Source organism: Neodiprion fabricii, chromosome 6 (genome assembly GCF_021155785.1).
Source record: "Neodiprion fabricii isolate iyNeoFabr1 chromosome 6, iyNeoFabr1.1, whole genome shotgun sequence".
NCBI classification, from domain to species: domain Eukaryota; kingdom Metazoa; phylum Arthropoda; class Insecta; order Hymenoptera; family Diprionidae; genus Neodiprion; species Neodiprion fabricii.
Window position 1 is genome coordinate 8,316,826 of NC_060244.1, and position 16,117 is coordinate 8,332,942.

Sequence of the window (16,117 nt, forward strand, 5' to 3'; positions counted from 1 at the left end):
TCAATCGGCTATAAAATTCGCGATTGTTACTTTTAACAGCGAATTTGTTAAAATAATTAAATATATCCTGTAATTGTTTCAAGCTACTGTACTGAAAAATTTACGATTCGGGATAATATGAAGATGCAGATAATACGTTTGGCAAAAATACGATGTGAAAATCCTAGTATTGCATTTAAAAAAAAGAGGCCGGTGATAAACCCTCGGGGTTTCACAAACTCCCTCTCTCTCTCCCTCTCTCCCTCTCTCCCTCTCTCGCGCCCACTCCTCGAGTGGAGATCCTGGACGGGATCGTCGCGACGCGTGAGGTGAGGTGAGACTCAGTCGCGAACGCGCCGCGAGCGAATTCAGACCGTAAGAATAGGTAGGCAGAGAGGGCAGTGTCTGCGTCGTCAGGATCGTACAATCGTAAGGACTTGGCATCCCCGTCTCTTTCCCTCCCACCTTCCGCCCCCTTTTTCCACCATTTGTCAGTCAGGACACGCGACAGAGAAAACCAGCAGCGCCAATCTTGATCCTGCTGCCCGGCTCGCCGTGACGACACCCTTCGCGAATCACGATTAGACCCTTACGCGTTCGGTATCATCTCGCTTTTTATACAAGTTCGGAAATAAAAATCCGGCTGACCGGTAACGCCTTTCGCTACTGACGCACCGCCGGACAAACAACGGACCGTTACTACTTGCTGCTGAATGCGGCAGCCGCGATTTATTTCATTTCCGAAATCTCGAAGCCTGGATTAGTGTTATCTAAATAGGGATCGAATGGCAGAATTGTCGAAAAATCGGACGGTTGCGGTGTCGGATTTTCAAAAATGCGAAACTTTATTTCATTGATATTTTACAAAAATTAAAAAATCAAAATATAGATTCGTCAGAACTGTGACTATTCGACAATGTTATTATATTCTAAGGCATTCCGACGAATTTTGTACCTCGGTTTTTTAATACATATTTTTACCTTTGTAAAGTGTAACTTTTTTATACAGCAACTTACTACATTTCATAGGCTGTGAAAGAATTTTTCGCGTAATTGAAAATTTGATAATGCGGTCCTTCTATTTTCTAACCATTCTACGTTTTTACTCCTCAAGTTTTTATCTCGTTTAATTTTTTTCTTCTTTTCCTTCTTCCGTTCTTCTTACTTTCATACGCAGCGGGTATCTTTCACACGGTAATCATTCCCCCCGCTCCTCGCCTTTCTTTTCTGTTTCAATCGTTTCAAAAGAAGAAGAACGCATCAGAAATAAATGTTTGAATGCGCGACGCTTTGTGATAGAGTTCAATTCTGTTTCAAACAATTTTCCTGTACAAAAAACAAGGAGAGAATGAATGAAGTGTGTATTATTATGAACTTGCTCTTCCTCCAACTTTGCTGTATAAATTTCATTCGTTGATATTTCATCAATCCCTGAATGAATTCTATACAAACGGTCCGATTGTGAGACAGATAATTATATTCATTCAACCCTGTAGCTGTCGATAAAGAAAGAAAAAGGTACGATACGAATCTAAGAATCGTTTCTCATAGACTTGTGAACGATAAATATACACGACAACTTTCATACGAACGACAATACAACGGTCTCAGACAGTCCGTAGAGAATTCAATTTACGAACTACGCTTTCAGCTTTATTCACACCTTTTATAGTACAACATGTTGACAGCTTTTTTCTCCTTCCCATATTAAATTGGACCCGATTCATCCCTGCTGCACCTTGTATACCGAATTGTTACGGAAAATTTTTCCATCTTATTGTAGAGTTTTTATGCTTGTTATCCCGGACTGAGCGGTTACTCAGCGTTAGTTCAAACAATTATCGACAATGCAGAGTCCAATCATATTTTGAAAGAAGTGCACTCGTCAGCGAGCAGAGGAGGACAATTGTATTGCAATTGACAAGAGTGGCGAGCTCAGGGGTGGAATCGGTAATTGCCATAATTGGTGGCTCGTTGACCCTGCGGTGCGTCGGGGCGAAGTTAATTTATCAACATAAGCGTGTGCAATTGCGTAATTCGTTCACGTTTCAATCAATTCTGCGGCAGTTCCACATACACACATCCTATAGATGTGCGCTTGATTATAGAAGCTGTTTTTGTTTTCCTCTCGAGTCTCAAATTAACCACGTACGTTATACATGAAAATGTCCGCGCAAAGGAGATATAACGTTACGTTGTCGCGTAAAAAAAAAAATGATAAAAAAAAAGAAATAACTCTGCCCTCATCCTGCAATTTTTTACAGATTCTGACGCACGTCTTTAATCTCCGAAAAAGTGTTTGCTGAACGCGGGAAGCTCCGCGATTGATGAATATATAGTGCCAGTGATTGTTCCGATTGACCGTCAAAATTTCAGGTGAGTTATTAAAAATCGTATTACGCATGATTATCGGTCGATTGGAATTTCGAAACTTGAGGTTAGGGTGTGAGAATTTCTATTTGCTTTGGATGATATGTATCAAATGATCATTTTAAGTGAACATCTTCGAGCAATTGACTAAACGGTTAGTTACCAATTTAACTTTTTCTCCAGAGAATGAAAATGCTGAGATTTTTGAATTTCGAATCGTTATCGAGTGATCAAAATCGTATTTTATTTCCCCCTTCGCAACAGCGGAAAGCCGCGTGGCTTCTGATGCAAATTACGAAGAGCTTCCGAAAAGTGATTTTCCATTCGCTAAGGATGAAGGGATTATTGGCGATTAGCTTTTTACGCTGCATCTTTAATCACGCCACGGTGCGCAAAAATCAGTCGCAGCTTTGAATCCGAAATTTACACGTCGATTCTAAAATTATTATAATTTTAAATTGATGCACGGCTTTTACATAATGAAACTTTAATCCCTGAGAAAAGCAAGTTCCTCAAGGAGAAGATGCAACTTCGATCTACTTACTACAATGTATTATATACTTCATATTCCCGAAGTCATTAAAAAAAAAGCTCACACTTCTTGTTAATCTTAAATAAAATACCAGCGTTTTTTTTTTTTATATCACGATTTGACGAAAATTGTATGAATTACAGTTTAAATTATGCGTTCGTGCGGTATTAAACGTTTGAGGGTTAAAAAAAAAGAATTGACGCTGCATGAAATTCGTGCCGAACGAGAATAGAAGTGTCTATAAGAAAAAAATCGCATAACTCGCTTGAAGAGCACATCCGAAAAAAACTAATCTACCAATTATCTTGATCGTCGAATTATGCCACATTTTTATCCTCGGTTTTCTTGCACGTAAAACGAGGAGCGCATATCGCCCGATGAGAGGGATTTTCTCTCGCCTTTTGTCTCGAAGCTTATAAATGCGGGGACGACTCGCAATCTTCGCGTATTTTATGAAAATTTTTATTGCAAGTCACGTCTGTTGAACGTGTTCCCTCAAACCTACGCACACGTCGGAGGAATAATGAGGATCCTCTTCGTTCGCGTGCTGACTACATTTTCAGCTGAACTTCGATCTCGGTAAACAGCTAACTCGAGCCATTAATGGAGTACTCGCCCGTATTATACCTTGGGGAGAGTTGTCAAATCGATATAAGTGTAGAAAAAAAGCGATTTTTCGTACTTGAAAGTGTCGCTGCTTTACCGCAGTCGTCATTACTGAAAGCTCGAGTCATTCGCACATTTAATGCACGATGTTCCGTGTCATTTAGCGATCTGCGAGACGATTTTAACCCCTGATTATTTGTTTCTTTACCTCGCGATCTAGTTATAACTTCGATTGCGTATTTTCAATATCTCTCTCGTTACTGCCTCCGTAGAAGTTTCAACAAACTTTTGCAAACTCGTTCCGATCAGTACGTTAAATATTGATTTTTTATTGTATATGTAAGTTCAACGAACTCAACAGCACAGAGCAAGAATTTATCGTACCGACGTTGGCGAATCACGATTTTCGAAATAGTTTTTACATTAAATTATAATATACTTTATAAAGATGAAAAAGACGAAAATCAAATCGCAGAGAAGCCGATTGCCTATCCAGCTCAATTCTGCCATGTTTTCCTCCGATCCTTCTTCTTCTCCCTATCTTCTTTGTATCCTCCTTGTCTTCTTCTGCTTCTTCTTCTTCTTCTTCGCTTCCTTATTCCCAAGGCAGACATATCGCCTGTGTGAAGAAAAGGATTTTTGTTCCTGCCAAGGCTTAGATCCCCCGGATTGGGGCATCAGGGAGAAAATGGAAAGAGAGCCCTTGATACGCAGGATGACTTTCATCAATACGAAGTGTCCGCTAGGCGTGGTGGGATCAGTTGAACGCCGCGGAAAGAGAGGATCTCTATACCTGTACAACGGGGCATTCCAATATCGAATCAAACATAAATGAAACGAGATGAGCATGTCCGACCTTGGCCCGCAAGCATCAAAGTCGCGAGATGCTGCCGACACACACATGCAGAATAGAGTCTGCGCCGAATTGCCCCGCGTATTCGATGCTGCAGGGGTAACAAATGGAGGAACGGATTGAAACGTCTCCCGGAGCGTTGGTAAATCGTTTTTTCAACGGGACGATTTGTTTCGCCGATACACGCGCGACTCTTCGCAGCACGAGATTATACGAACCCTCTCAATAAACCGAAATCCGTGAACCGTCATTACTATGCAGTACATTTTCCCTACTATTTATCTCTCGGTCGCCGAGTCGAGCGCCATACGCTCTTGGAATACGAAGACAGAGCCTTTCGGGATTCAACGTTCCTCTTTTGCATGAAACACGCGGCCGAGCGCTCGTACGAAATTACTAAAGTTATTAATCTTGAAAATGTCGAGGGAGGGTGAAAATACTTCCAATCCGGGGCGACGTCGATGCCGAACGAAGTTTAACCTCCCTTCGTGATTAATTCATCCGACGAGTCATTTTTCATTCCAGTTTTCTTGCACTGAGAGAAACTTTTAGTTCCGGTTACCGCTCAGTCCTTAACTATTTTCATTTTTGTTGCAATTATTTTCATTTTCGTTGCAATTACCAAAAAAGGATCGACAATAGCGCAAAATGGTTACGTGTACCTCGTTTTTCGTAATTCCAGCAATATTCAAACAGTTTTTTCGCGATACCTGCTTTACTCAATTTTTCTAGTTACCATAACAAATGTAATTTTTCTCGGTGTGCTGTTTTGAACTTTGAACCCTTCTGGTCCGGCTCAGGGATATACGGAAAATAGTAATATCAATGTCACGACGTCGTGGACCAACAGCGGAAAGCTGTCTTTATAATATTTTGAAAATATTTATTCAACGCGAAGGCATGCTGCAAGAATTTTCTTCGGCAGGTTTGGCTGCACGTCGTTTCGCTACGAAAATCGCGGGAGTTTGAAAAGCTTTGCGGATTATCTCAGTTGAGTATGTACGTACCTGAATAATTGATTAAATTTGACTTTAATCCGTTGAGCCGTTCCTATGAAATTCAGATTTCGAACATTAATTCGGTATTTCATTCAAGCGTAAATATATTCTAGGAAAAAAACAAAAATCGATATTAATGAAAAATATTGCCATCGTAATTTGAAGATGACAGTCGCTCACTTCTTCTAGATAAAAAGTCTGAAAAGAATTTCACTTTGCGATCGTAAAAGCCAAGTGGAAAAAGAAGCGGAAAGAAGAAAGAGAACTCGTACGTAATCACATCAACGCTTGCAATTATTTTTGACGTGAAATTTTTCTTCGTATCGAGTGAAGTGAGGTAGAATTGAGACGCGAAAAATTTGAGGCAATATATAAAGAGTCCGGCCGTTGATTTGGGAACATAGTAATACTCGTGGGTTGTAATCTATTTATTTCAATGGTCATGAGTACAGATCGTATTCAGAATTGGCAGCTTGGAATCGATTAAAGATACAATTATTTACGTATTAACGGTCACTTGTTTAACAGCAGTTATACATGATTTTTGGTAACGTTTTGTAATTTTTATAATTTTTGTAATATTCAAACCAAATCATGCATTAAAAATTTACTAATTCTAAATAGCTTAGTCCTTGGATCGAAAATAATTTCCAGCTGTAGTTACTAAATGCGATATTCAGCTTATTAATTTTCTAAAATCACTTTTATAGCTGCAACGAAAAATTTTACAAGTCTACGAGTGTTCCTATTATTTTTAGACACAGTTACTTGTCTTTTTTTTCCTAGTGTGCATTGCTATAATATACTGTGAAATATATATTACCGAGAACTGCAACCGCGCCAACAACTATACACGGTTACTCGGACCACATATCGTTGTAATAAAACAGCAACAACAAACAAACGTTATCGTTCGTACAAACATTTCGCAACATTTTCTTACAGTAGCTACAATAAAACGAAAATCCTTCGATCGTCCCACAATTCGCGCGAATGAAAATTTCTGCAAGACGGGTTAGATAAATTCCTCTAAAATCGTGGCTAATCGCGGCCGCGAAACTTTTTCCTTGAAGCGCAATAAAATAAAATAAAAAAATAAAAACAAAAATAAACAGAAACATGAAAAGGGTGGACACGAGGTAGGAAGTGGTCTTGAGAGGAACTCCACCCCTGTCATCCCCGTCCCTATTTTTCGACCTCCACCCCTTGCCGACCGCCCTCGCCGCGCGTTTCATTGTGCAAACGTAATCAGCGTGGGCGTCGCGACGCCGGGCGTCCCTCGGTGGGGTTCGCGCCGTTGGGGGGCAACGAGGGAAGGGCTCGAGGGTATATAGTCGCGGCCCTTGTTTACCCAGAAACGTTAGGATAGCTGTGTCACCGCGGATGACGAAGCCGTTCCGTTTCGTTTCGTTGCGTTCCGTTTCTTCGACGATACCTTGAGCAGCCTTTCCCGGCCTTTATTCCACGCGACCTATCACCCATTGGCGCCAGTTTATTATTGTTTATTCCGCATAACGAAGGGTAAGAAACCGCTTCACACGTGTTACAATCGAGTTGTACCTCCGCCCCTCGCCCCCTCGTTCTTTTTCCGATCATCTTGATCGTCGGCTCTCAACCGTTTTTACGACGCCTTACCGGATTACGGTCACCGTCCACACGTCACGAGAGAATAGGAATTTCTTTCTCATATTCTATTTATTTGTCACTCCCGAGTGCACGAATACGACTACTTTACGATCGTATTTTTCTTACTCCGTCACATTCGGTTGTGCCATAAGCAGCGACGTTATTCCTCGCGTTAAACTTTCTTGGAAAAATAAAAATCGAACCCTTTTTCAGTCCGGGGTTCAGGCCCCGTTTCTATGGTATTACTCGAGGGTCGGTTTATATATATATATACAATATATAATATATAGGTTGAGGGCTAGTTCCTCGATAATATATCGCGCCTGCATATCAAATCCACAATTCTGCTGAGGGTACAAATTCGTTTAACTATTTCGTTTTATCCAACAATATTTTACCCTACGTTTTTCACGTTTATTATTATAGTCTTGTGATTTTATGAACACGGAGATTCGTTGAATTTGATAAAACATTGCAGCTAGCTGAGTTCTGTAATACATGTCCTTGAATTTTGTGAAATTGATCGACGTGTAGGGCTCTTCTCGTCGTTTCATTCATTAAATTTTCACGCATTCCCGTCGTATAGTAACCAGAAAAAATGGAGCTAATAAAATTCAACACCCGCGGCTTATCCGGAAAATCATTATCATTATCTTGTTCCTAGCTTTGTGTTATACAGAACCAGTATCGACTCTTGTAGGCCGGGTACAAATTGCATCGATACAAGGATTACGTTTTTCCTCGTCTCTGACATGTAATCTTCTGTACGAAAAATGATAAATTTAATAACAGCGCCGATGTCAGTACATGTATGTATAAATGTACATGGATTGACGGTATATTCGTTTGAAATAAGTTAAGCCAAATGACTTTCCTCTAATTTATTTCGAGCTGCGCTTTACCGCGCAACTTAATGCCCTTTCATCTTCTTTACCAGACTTTTCTCTCCTCTTTTTCCATCGAGACACCTACGCAATACGCATGCAACGTAATACCCATTTAACGTAGGCACGTACAAATGAGAGTACCCACGACACATGTAACGAAGCAATTACGCGGCAACCCAAAAGCAGTTTGTTTCTGTTCGCATATACGGGTAAAATTTGCAAATTTTCAAGGCAAGAGTTGTCTCTGAAGTGGGAACAATTATCTTGCTGTGGTATTACTTTCATTAACGCATGTAACATCGCCCAAGGGATAGGCGTGGCTCTCGGGCACTTCCAACTTTTACGAGTTGACAAGCGGCGAGGTTCCCTGATTGCGACACGAGTTATACCTCACCCGTACCTATTACGCGTTTGTTTCCATAGCGATAACTTTGCGCAGATAGTAGCCAAGTTCCGTACCAGCTGCCATATCAATTCAGACATATATACAGGGTGCGCACACAGAACGCCATCAACTTCACCGAACGAATTAGTCGGATCAAAATACCTGATCTCGTTTATCACCCCCTTGGTTTGTGCTCTTTGTAATGGAACATAGATTTATAGTTGTGCAAACGGCATTGTTGCAAAATTGTAAACAGCGTAAGCTGCAAGAAAGAATTTTCGCACAAATTAACCATTTTTATTCTGATTTTATTTTTTTGCATCGATACGAAAAAGATATGCTCGATCACAAAATGAAATCAAACAACGTTTTGCATAATTTTTCTGCGGCGATCGATGGCAGTCGTATGCTGAATATATAAATATATATATATATATACGTGGGTGTGTGTGTGTGTGTCTGCAATACGTATTATATTTACAGCTCTGGTAAGAAGAGCTGTGTAGCAGGGTAGCTGTCATGTTGATGGGTTATACCTGAGTATAATGTGTTTTTCCTTCGAAATATGAAGATGTGTCGTGAGAAAAAAAAAAAACGCGACCTTTGAGTGGCTGATATATAGAGGAAAAAGTTTTTGAAGCCAACGGTGTAACTCGCAACGAAGATATCGAGTTTGACTGAGCCTGATAAATTTTTACGATGTATACCGTATATCTATAGCTTACACCAATTCCTTTATCTAATCTTGTAAATGTTTCGAAAACTATATATTACGCGTATGTATGTATGCACATATGCCCGTGTTTTACATGCCAGCATGAAAAATGTTTTACCTACAGCCCGTTTTCAAATTTGCCTCTAAACGTGTGGGTGATTTTTTTCAGAGCTTGTACAATGATCACCGATTCCATAGGAAATATTTGTTGTTGGAAAAACTTCATCAATTGGGAAAAAAAAACATTTATTCTAGAGATGAAAAAAAAAAGTCAAAACTTTGGAGCGTTTTTCCGGATGATAACCAAATCGTTTGATATTTTTACTCAGGTAATTAGTTGAAAATTTAATTTCTTGCAACTTTTTTCCGTTCTTCTCTCGTTTTTTATTTTTCTTCGCTGTATCATTCGGTAAACAGAGAACATCAATTCTGCAGAAATTCAAGAAAATACACTTATAATAATTTGAGAAGATATTCGCTTCGGCCGAAGTGGCGGCTGGGTTGGAAAAAATTGCCAAAAGAAAAAGACGGGATTATATAAACGACACACCGGCAACCATCAAAGAATTATAATACAGCTTTTCGTCCGGCAGTGCGGATAGCCGAATTTCATCGTTAAACCTCCGGTGTTCGGGGTTTTCACCGACCGAAAAGATATAGCTAACGTTAGGCTTAATTGGTCACCGTTTACCATCCGCTCTTGTACATTAACTCGAATTCAACGACCGCAGCTGGACCATGAAACGACTCACAGTCCAGATGTTCCCGAACCCGCAGCTTAATTTGACATTTACATCGATCCGAAAGTGTCCGGCTTTCATTCTCCGCTTCAATGATTGATTGGCGACCCAAGGTAGCCAAGTAAAATTTTTTATACCGGTATCGTCCCAGCGAAAACAATAATTATCATGTTGAAAATTACCGAGTTATTAAATGAATAGCAAAATATACGATGTTGGATCTCTCTCACGGTTATAAAACAAAATACGCGTATATTTCTGATTGGTCCATATAATTTTACACTCTTTGATAAAAGAAAAAAAAAAAACAGTCAACTCAAACCTATTCGGAGGTCGGTTGTTGTTGACAATTGAGACTGAATTGCTTTTCAGTTGCTGAAAAAAAAACAAATTGCTTCTTACTTTTCATTTCTGTAACGGAGATTTTGCATAATAACTTTTTCGATTTCTGTAGTCGTTTGAGAAACGCTGTACAAAAAACGACAACGGCGTGGAAAACTCAGTCACGCAGAGTACGGAGGTTTGCAATTAGCACTATTGTAATCAAGATCGTATCAATTATCGGAGTTGGAAATTCGCCGCAGGGCTATTCAAACGCCAGAGCGGATCCTGGAGTTACGAAACGTCATATTGGCTTCGCTTCCGTGCCGCAAAACTATTGATCACGAATAGTGGGGTGAATATTAATCACGAAATTGTACTCAATTGAGAAACTAACGTCCGTTATTAATTTTCTTTGGCTGCAGCTTCTTTTTAAAACCTCTTATTACTCGACACGAAATACGAGCCAATTAAAATACGGCGAGTTACATCGGGGAGCAAAGAGATAAGCCAACGATCTTTCTCGGTCTTAACGGCTTTGTTCCCGTGAGAAAAAATTATCAATTTCTTGAAAGTATCACTCATCATCAGCAGAGTATAAAACTTAGGAGAGAATCGCTGTTAAATTGATGGAATAAAAGTTCGATGTATTCCGGGAAGCTTTTCTATTTAAACTCTGTACGACATTGCGATAAATCAAATTACGTGTAATTTGAACGACTCGGTCTCACCGGTAATTTATTATCACGAGAATTCCCGCTCAGGCGTTATCTCGAAACGGAAAACCTCCGTATTTCCTCGATTCTCTCACCCAGTCTGACTGCTAACCCCGTTAACGTAATATCGGTCAGTTTAAATGAGGAACTCTCGGACCACTGGATTTTAACTTCAGCATTAGGGACCAATTTGTGCGCAATTAGGTCAGGCCTGGCACGAATCAATGATGGATTAATATATTACGCAGGGAAAACAAGAAATGGAAAAGTTTCGCCACGCGGGTGTAAGAAGTGTTGAGTATTCTCATTTCTTACCACCTATATTATATCCATTTTTTGTATATTTAGAAAATTTCATCACATTTCTTTGCGGTTATTTTGCATTTTCTGATAGTATATTAATAGGTTCTCAATATTCAAGAGTAATTGTTGCGGTGTAATGTAAATTATTATTGTTAGAAACAAATTGATCAAAACAACTTGAGAATTGAAAGAATAATTCATTTCCGAGAAAGTTACTTGGTGTACAGGACACATGTATATGTTTTACATGACTTGTAAGTTTTTGGGATCGCTGATTACAAATCTGAAATCGGATTTGAAAAATTCAACACGGCGGATCCAGTCAGCGAACCCGCCAACCCCTGCTTAGAGTTTCTCACTGGATTCGACCAAATTTAAGATTTTCGTTCGCCATACGAGTCCGTCATCTTGAATTTTTGAAATCCGATTTCAGATTCCTAAGCAACGACCCCAAAAATTGTAGAATACTGTCTTGTTACAAATGTTGACTCAGCACAATAACATGTGCCTCAAAGGGTTAAGGACGAATGGATCCGACAGTCTGACGTGAATCGAGAGGATCTTGGGTTGTAAGGACGTTGTTTTAGTACCCTGTTCACTATTATTGTGGCAAATGATACTCCTAGAAATTTCGCAAAGCTTAATTTTTCTTTTTCTAACTTTTCGTTCAGACTGTGGATCCCTTTCATCATTAGAATGACTCACGTCGGTCGAACTCTGTGTTTCGCAAAATGCCGATGAAAAGGTTAGCTCAGATATATCAAAGAAGCTGTAGATCCGGAACCAACTTCGAGACACCAGCACCCACAAATTGAGTTACGTTTCAAAGAAATGCTTTATCTGATATCTGAGCAATACCATTTTAAAATATGCTCAGCAACACAGCGATTCAACTCGTGTCAGACCCTCGGAAAAAAGTGGCGAAAATATAAGAGCTGACGATGAGCGAGAGAGAAATTTAATTTTCGTATTATTGTATAATTTTTAACAGAATTAACTTTCGCATTTCTTAACATCATTCTATATAATATTCATGCTCGAATTAATAGGAACAGTGATTCGGATTTTTTTGAAATTCAATATACTCGGAATCATATGACGCTTCGTGTAATAAACGAAGGCTTTCATCACGGGCAAGAAATTCGGAATTGTAATTAATTTTCTACAGTAATTAACGGCTATATCCGTCTACCAAAAAGAACCGATAATTCCATTCGAGCATATTCCTACCCGAAGCTTTTGATCCTGCCGTGATTAAAAGTTATGGATATAAACTCTATTTGCCAAGGCAAGTAAATATTGAACTTTTCGATCTCAACTTGCCCTTGCCTTGCGATTTTTACATTCGCTCCTCGATAGGAACCAAAGATCACGTGTTTAACCCCGCTGCTCGAGCAAAAAAAAAAAAAATTGAAAACGAGAACGAAGAAAAACTTCTTCGAATCCTCTGAGAGTGAAATGACTTCGTTTTTGCGAAGTTCGGGAACGGTTTTTATCCGACCTAATGCGTTGCTGGAATTGTATACATGTACGTTTTAAATCGTACAAGTTCGGCTCACGATCTTTTTCGAGACACGATTTATCACCGGTTAGTAGTTAACGGCGACCCGAAAGGATCAGGATCGATTTTCGGTTTCCTACTCGCGTTATCTCTCCTCTCCGAAGTCTCTTGTTCTACTTTTCGTGCAAGCAGTCTTGCCAGAAGAGATTCAGCAGTCGTGGCAAATCCGATCAGCCAGCAAAGGGGTCGACTAACGATAAGTGCTCATCCCGTCTCGGGGATCACGGTGCGTATAGTTTAGGACTCTGTCGTTTAGTTTATCGGGGAAGAAAAAACCCCGACCTAACGCTATTATTATAACCTTGCGGTGAAACTTGAATCTTGTAAGTCTCGAACAAACAAAAACCGTGCTGCAATTACGTTTCTTCGCCGTAAGAAATCCTGCACAATTCCCATCGCTGTGTTGGAAAAACAAATTTGCAGTTCTAGGAGGATAATTCATTTCATTATTCGATTCTGTATAAATTTTTCTTATTAAATACCCGCTGATGGTTGTTGAAACGCATATTTTCATGAATATTTTATCAGCTGCGTATCTTCGAGACTTGTTGTTTTTGGCTACATAATAAGACTGTTACATATTTCCACTTGCAGGCGGTGTGTGTTGAGGCGTGCTGATTTATGTTTTTAATTTCGTCGGATGTAGTCCCTGTTGTGGAGATAAGTTATATACATTTGTAATATACAGTAATAAACTTGCGTGGTGCGAAACGTTCTTATTTTTTGTTCCATCGTTATTTTTGCATACCGAGACTCGGCTTCCTTTCTAAATTTATGTCAATACTTACGTTAACTGATTGTGAGTAGGTCCCGTGTAGATGTAAGGTTGAAAAATATTCCCAGGAAGCGATCTTGTAAAAAGAGGGATAATTCTTTTATCCTCTATTTCTATGTTGACATGCTTACATTTTTTCTCTCATTTGTGTAATCAACGAAAAGATATAAATTCTTGAACGTCAATAAACGCGCAGAGAACTGATATTATAGCTGCTCGGGTAAAATACCATTTCATCGTACTGTATTCACGTTAAAACGTCGGGCGCCATAAAAACAATTATTTCTTCACAGTCTGATTGATACTGATTGCTTCAAAGTTTATTTTGCCTGAAATCGTTATAATGAGCGCATCTTAAGCAGGAGAATAAGAAAACATTGAAAATGGCGTAACGTCGACTCACCAATTAGAATATAGGTGCACAGTTTAAAACAAAGAAACGCATTAAGCCGGCAATATAAATCGATCGAATAAGTCGCTTATTCATCTTTCCTCCTGTAATTACTTACTTGAAATCTCACCCGCATCATATTAGTTGTAGACAGAAATCGGAACCGTTTTTAATAATTGCTTAGAAGAAATTCTTTCTATAACCTAGATTCTTCTTATTTTCCAAATCTCCTCGGTGAATTCTATATATCTGCAGATTTGAATGCAATTTCTCTGCTGCACTAATATATACATGCGTGTACTATATATTTACACACACACACACACGTATGTACATGAGAGCTGACGGGTAGACTGCGATTTGAAATGCAAAGGCAGCTTTGCAGCTACCCGTCGCGGTGGTGAACACGGGCGAAAGACGAGCGTGGATGAACTCTGACATTTCTCCTTCAGCACAAGGCGATGCCCAATAAGGCGAGAACAACCGTATTAATAACGTTTCAACGAGTATTACACGAGGAAATTTATAGGGTTGAAAAATACGTATATGATGCCTGTATTAAGGGTCAAGGTATATATATATATATATATATCACATATACACAGGAAATGCGAAAACGTATACGAGGAGCATGAACAATTGACGATATTCATCCGCCTGCAATTTGAGATATGTTTTATCGAAATCCACCCGCATTTCGACAACCAGGAGTATATTCCTGTAAGATGTACTCTGAATTGGAACATTCCTACGAAATAACGGGGTAGCCGGTAGGTGTAGTATGGAGTGTGAAACGGATCAGAGTTGAACGCCGTGGGGTCGGTTTGAATTCGAAATCGATCGAACTCGTGACGCAGGGAAGCGAAAAGGAGAGATAAAAAGACATCCGAAACTAGAGGCGAAGTCGAGGTTCGAAATAAGACGCTAACAACCAGCGTAAATCAGTTTTTGCATGTCGATGTGAACGCGATATCTCAGAAGAGACTCTGTACACAGCGTATAGTCAAACTTGATAACGTGGCTTATTTCGGCCGAAAATTCGATCCACCACTTCTCAAGGCTATCAAGCTGAATATCGCCTAACGTCATTCAAGTTTCCCATCGTCTAAAATTACTCCGCAACCGTATTTACGGTATGTAATGCAGCAATGCGAGCCCTTCTGCTGTTTTTTATCTGCAAACCGTACATACAATGCGTATCGAATTTCGGTAAAAAGACACCCCGAATTGCATAAAAGCAGGCCGGTTAAGTCCACATGTTACATTAGCCACGTGATATTGCTACGGAGTAAGCGAGTATGTTCACGTAAAGAGAAGATAAATTGCAACCCGTTTGGATCTCGAAGTTTTTTTTATTGAGATAAAATTGCTATTCTCAATATTGTATCGCCGGTGAGTCGTACGCGTATACTAATGCCGATTTTATACAATTGTACAAAAGCCACAAGATTGCTTCGCAACAAGATTTCTAAGTACATGATTATGTATGCGTATCTACAAACGCATACCCACTTACTCGATATCGTGTGCAATTCCTCCAACTATCGGAAAATGCCTTAACATCTCTCTGCAGCGCTTTCCCTCCCTTGCTATCTTTTACCGCAAGTTTACCTACCTCAGCAGTATACTTTCCATTTTTTTTTTTTTTTTGTTTTTGATAGAAAAGATGCAATCGTCAGGTAAAGAACAGACCAACTATGAAGCTGCCGGAGGAGGATATTACGTGGAATACATTATTATTTTTCTTAATCTTTTTCTTTGATTTCTTGACAGTAGCTCGCTTCAATATCCAATACCAAAAATTGCAAGAGAATATAATAATTCAACATCGGAATTATAGAAGAATTTCCAAATTGTCCCGCTAATAATCGTATCGAAAAGGAATATCGGCCATTTACTCAATATTTTCAAATGAGTGTTATTGTTATTATTGTTATCACAAGACTTTCTTTATTCAATAACAAGATGAGTTGGTAAATAATTCATTTTTTGGTTCGTTATCTTGCCTCGTTATTCGAATAATTGTCCATCAAATTATCAAAGAATATTTTCAAATTTATGTACAATATGCGACGCGATGCCTGTAAGACCAAAAATCGCGGTAACAACGCTAGATAAAGAGAGAGATTAGATAACGAAGGTGTAGATCAATACCTTGCACAGGGTAAACCAGCTTTGTCGTGGTTCGTAGAGAAAGATATTATTAAATTGGGAGAAGAAAATATGTTAACGTATGGCAAACCCAAACGGTAAGACACGTCTAAAAATTTGTATGCAAAAAACAAAAAAAAAAAACATTAATTATACACGCTAAAATCTTTTGCTCAAGCATACTAATTCTTGCATGTATATATAATAA

The 16,117-nt window shown here is 39.2% G+C and overlaps 1 protein-coding gene across 2 annotated transcripts in view; it reads left to right on the forward strand.

Moving 5' to 3' along the window:
• Nucleotides 1-333: 333 nt before the first annotated feature.
• Nucleotides 334-16,117, forward strand: part of LOC124185653 (synaptotagmin-5) — a 60,359-nt gene continuing 44,575 nt past the window's right edge. Inside the window, exons 1-2 of one of the 2 annotated variants that reach the window (XM_046576612.1) lie at nt 334-408; nt 2,244-2,355. The gene's annotated coding sequence lies outside the window, so the exon portion shown is untranslated. Of the gene's footprint in view, nt 409-508; nt 580-2,243; nt 2,356-16,117 lie in introns of those variants that run through there. The other variant, XM_046576613.1, reaches the window with a different exon arrangement.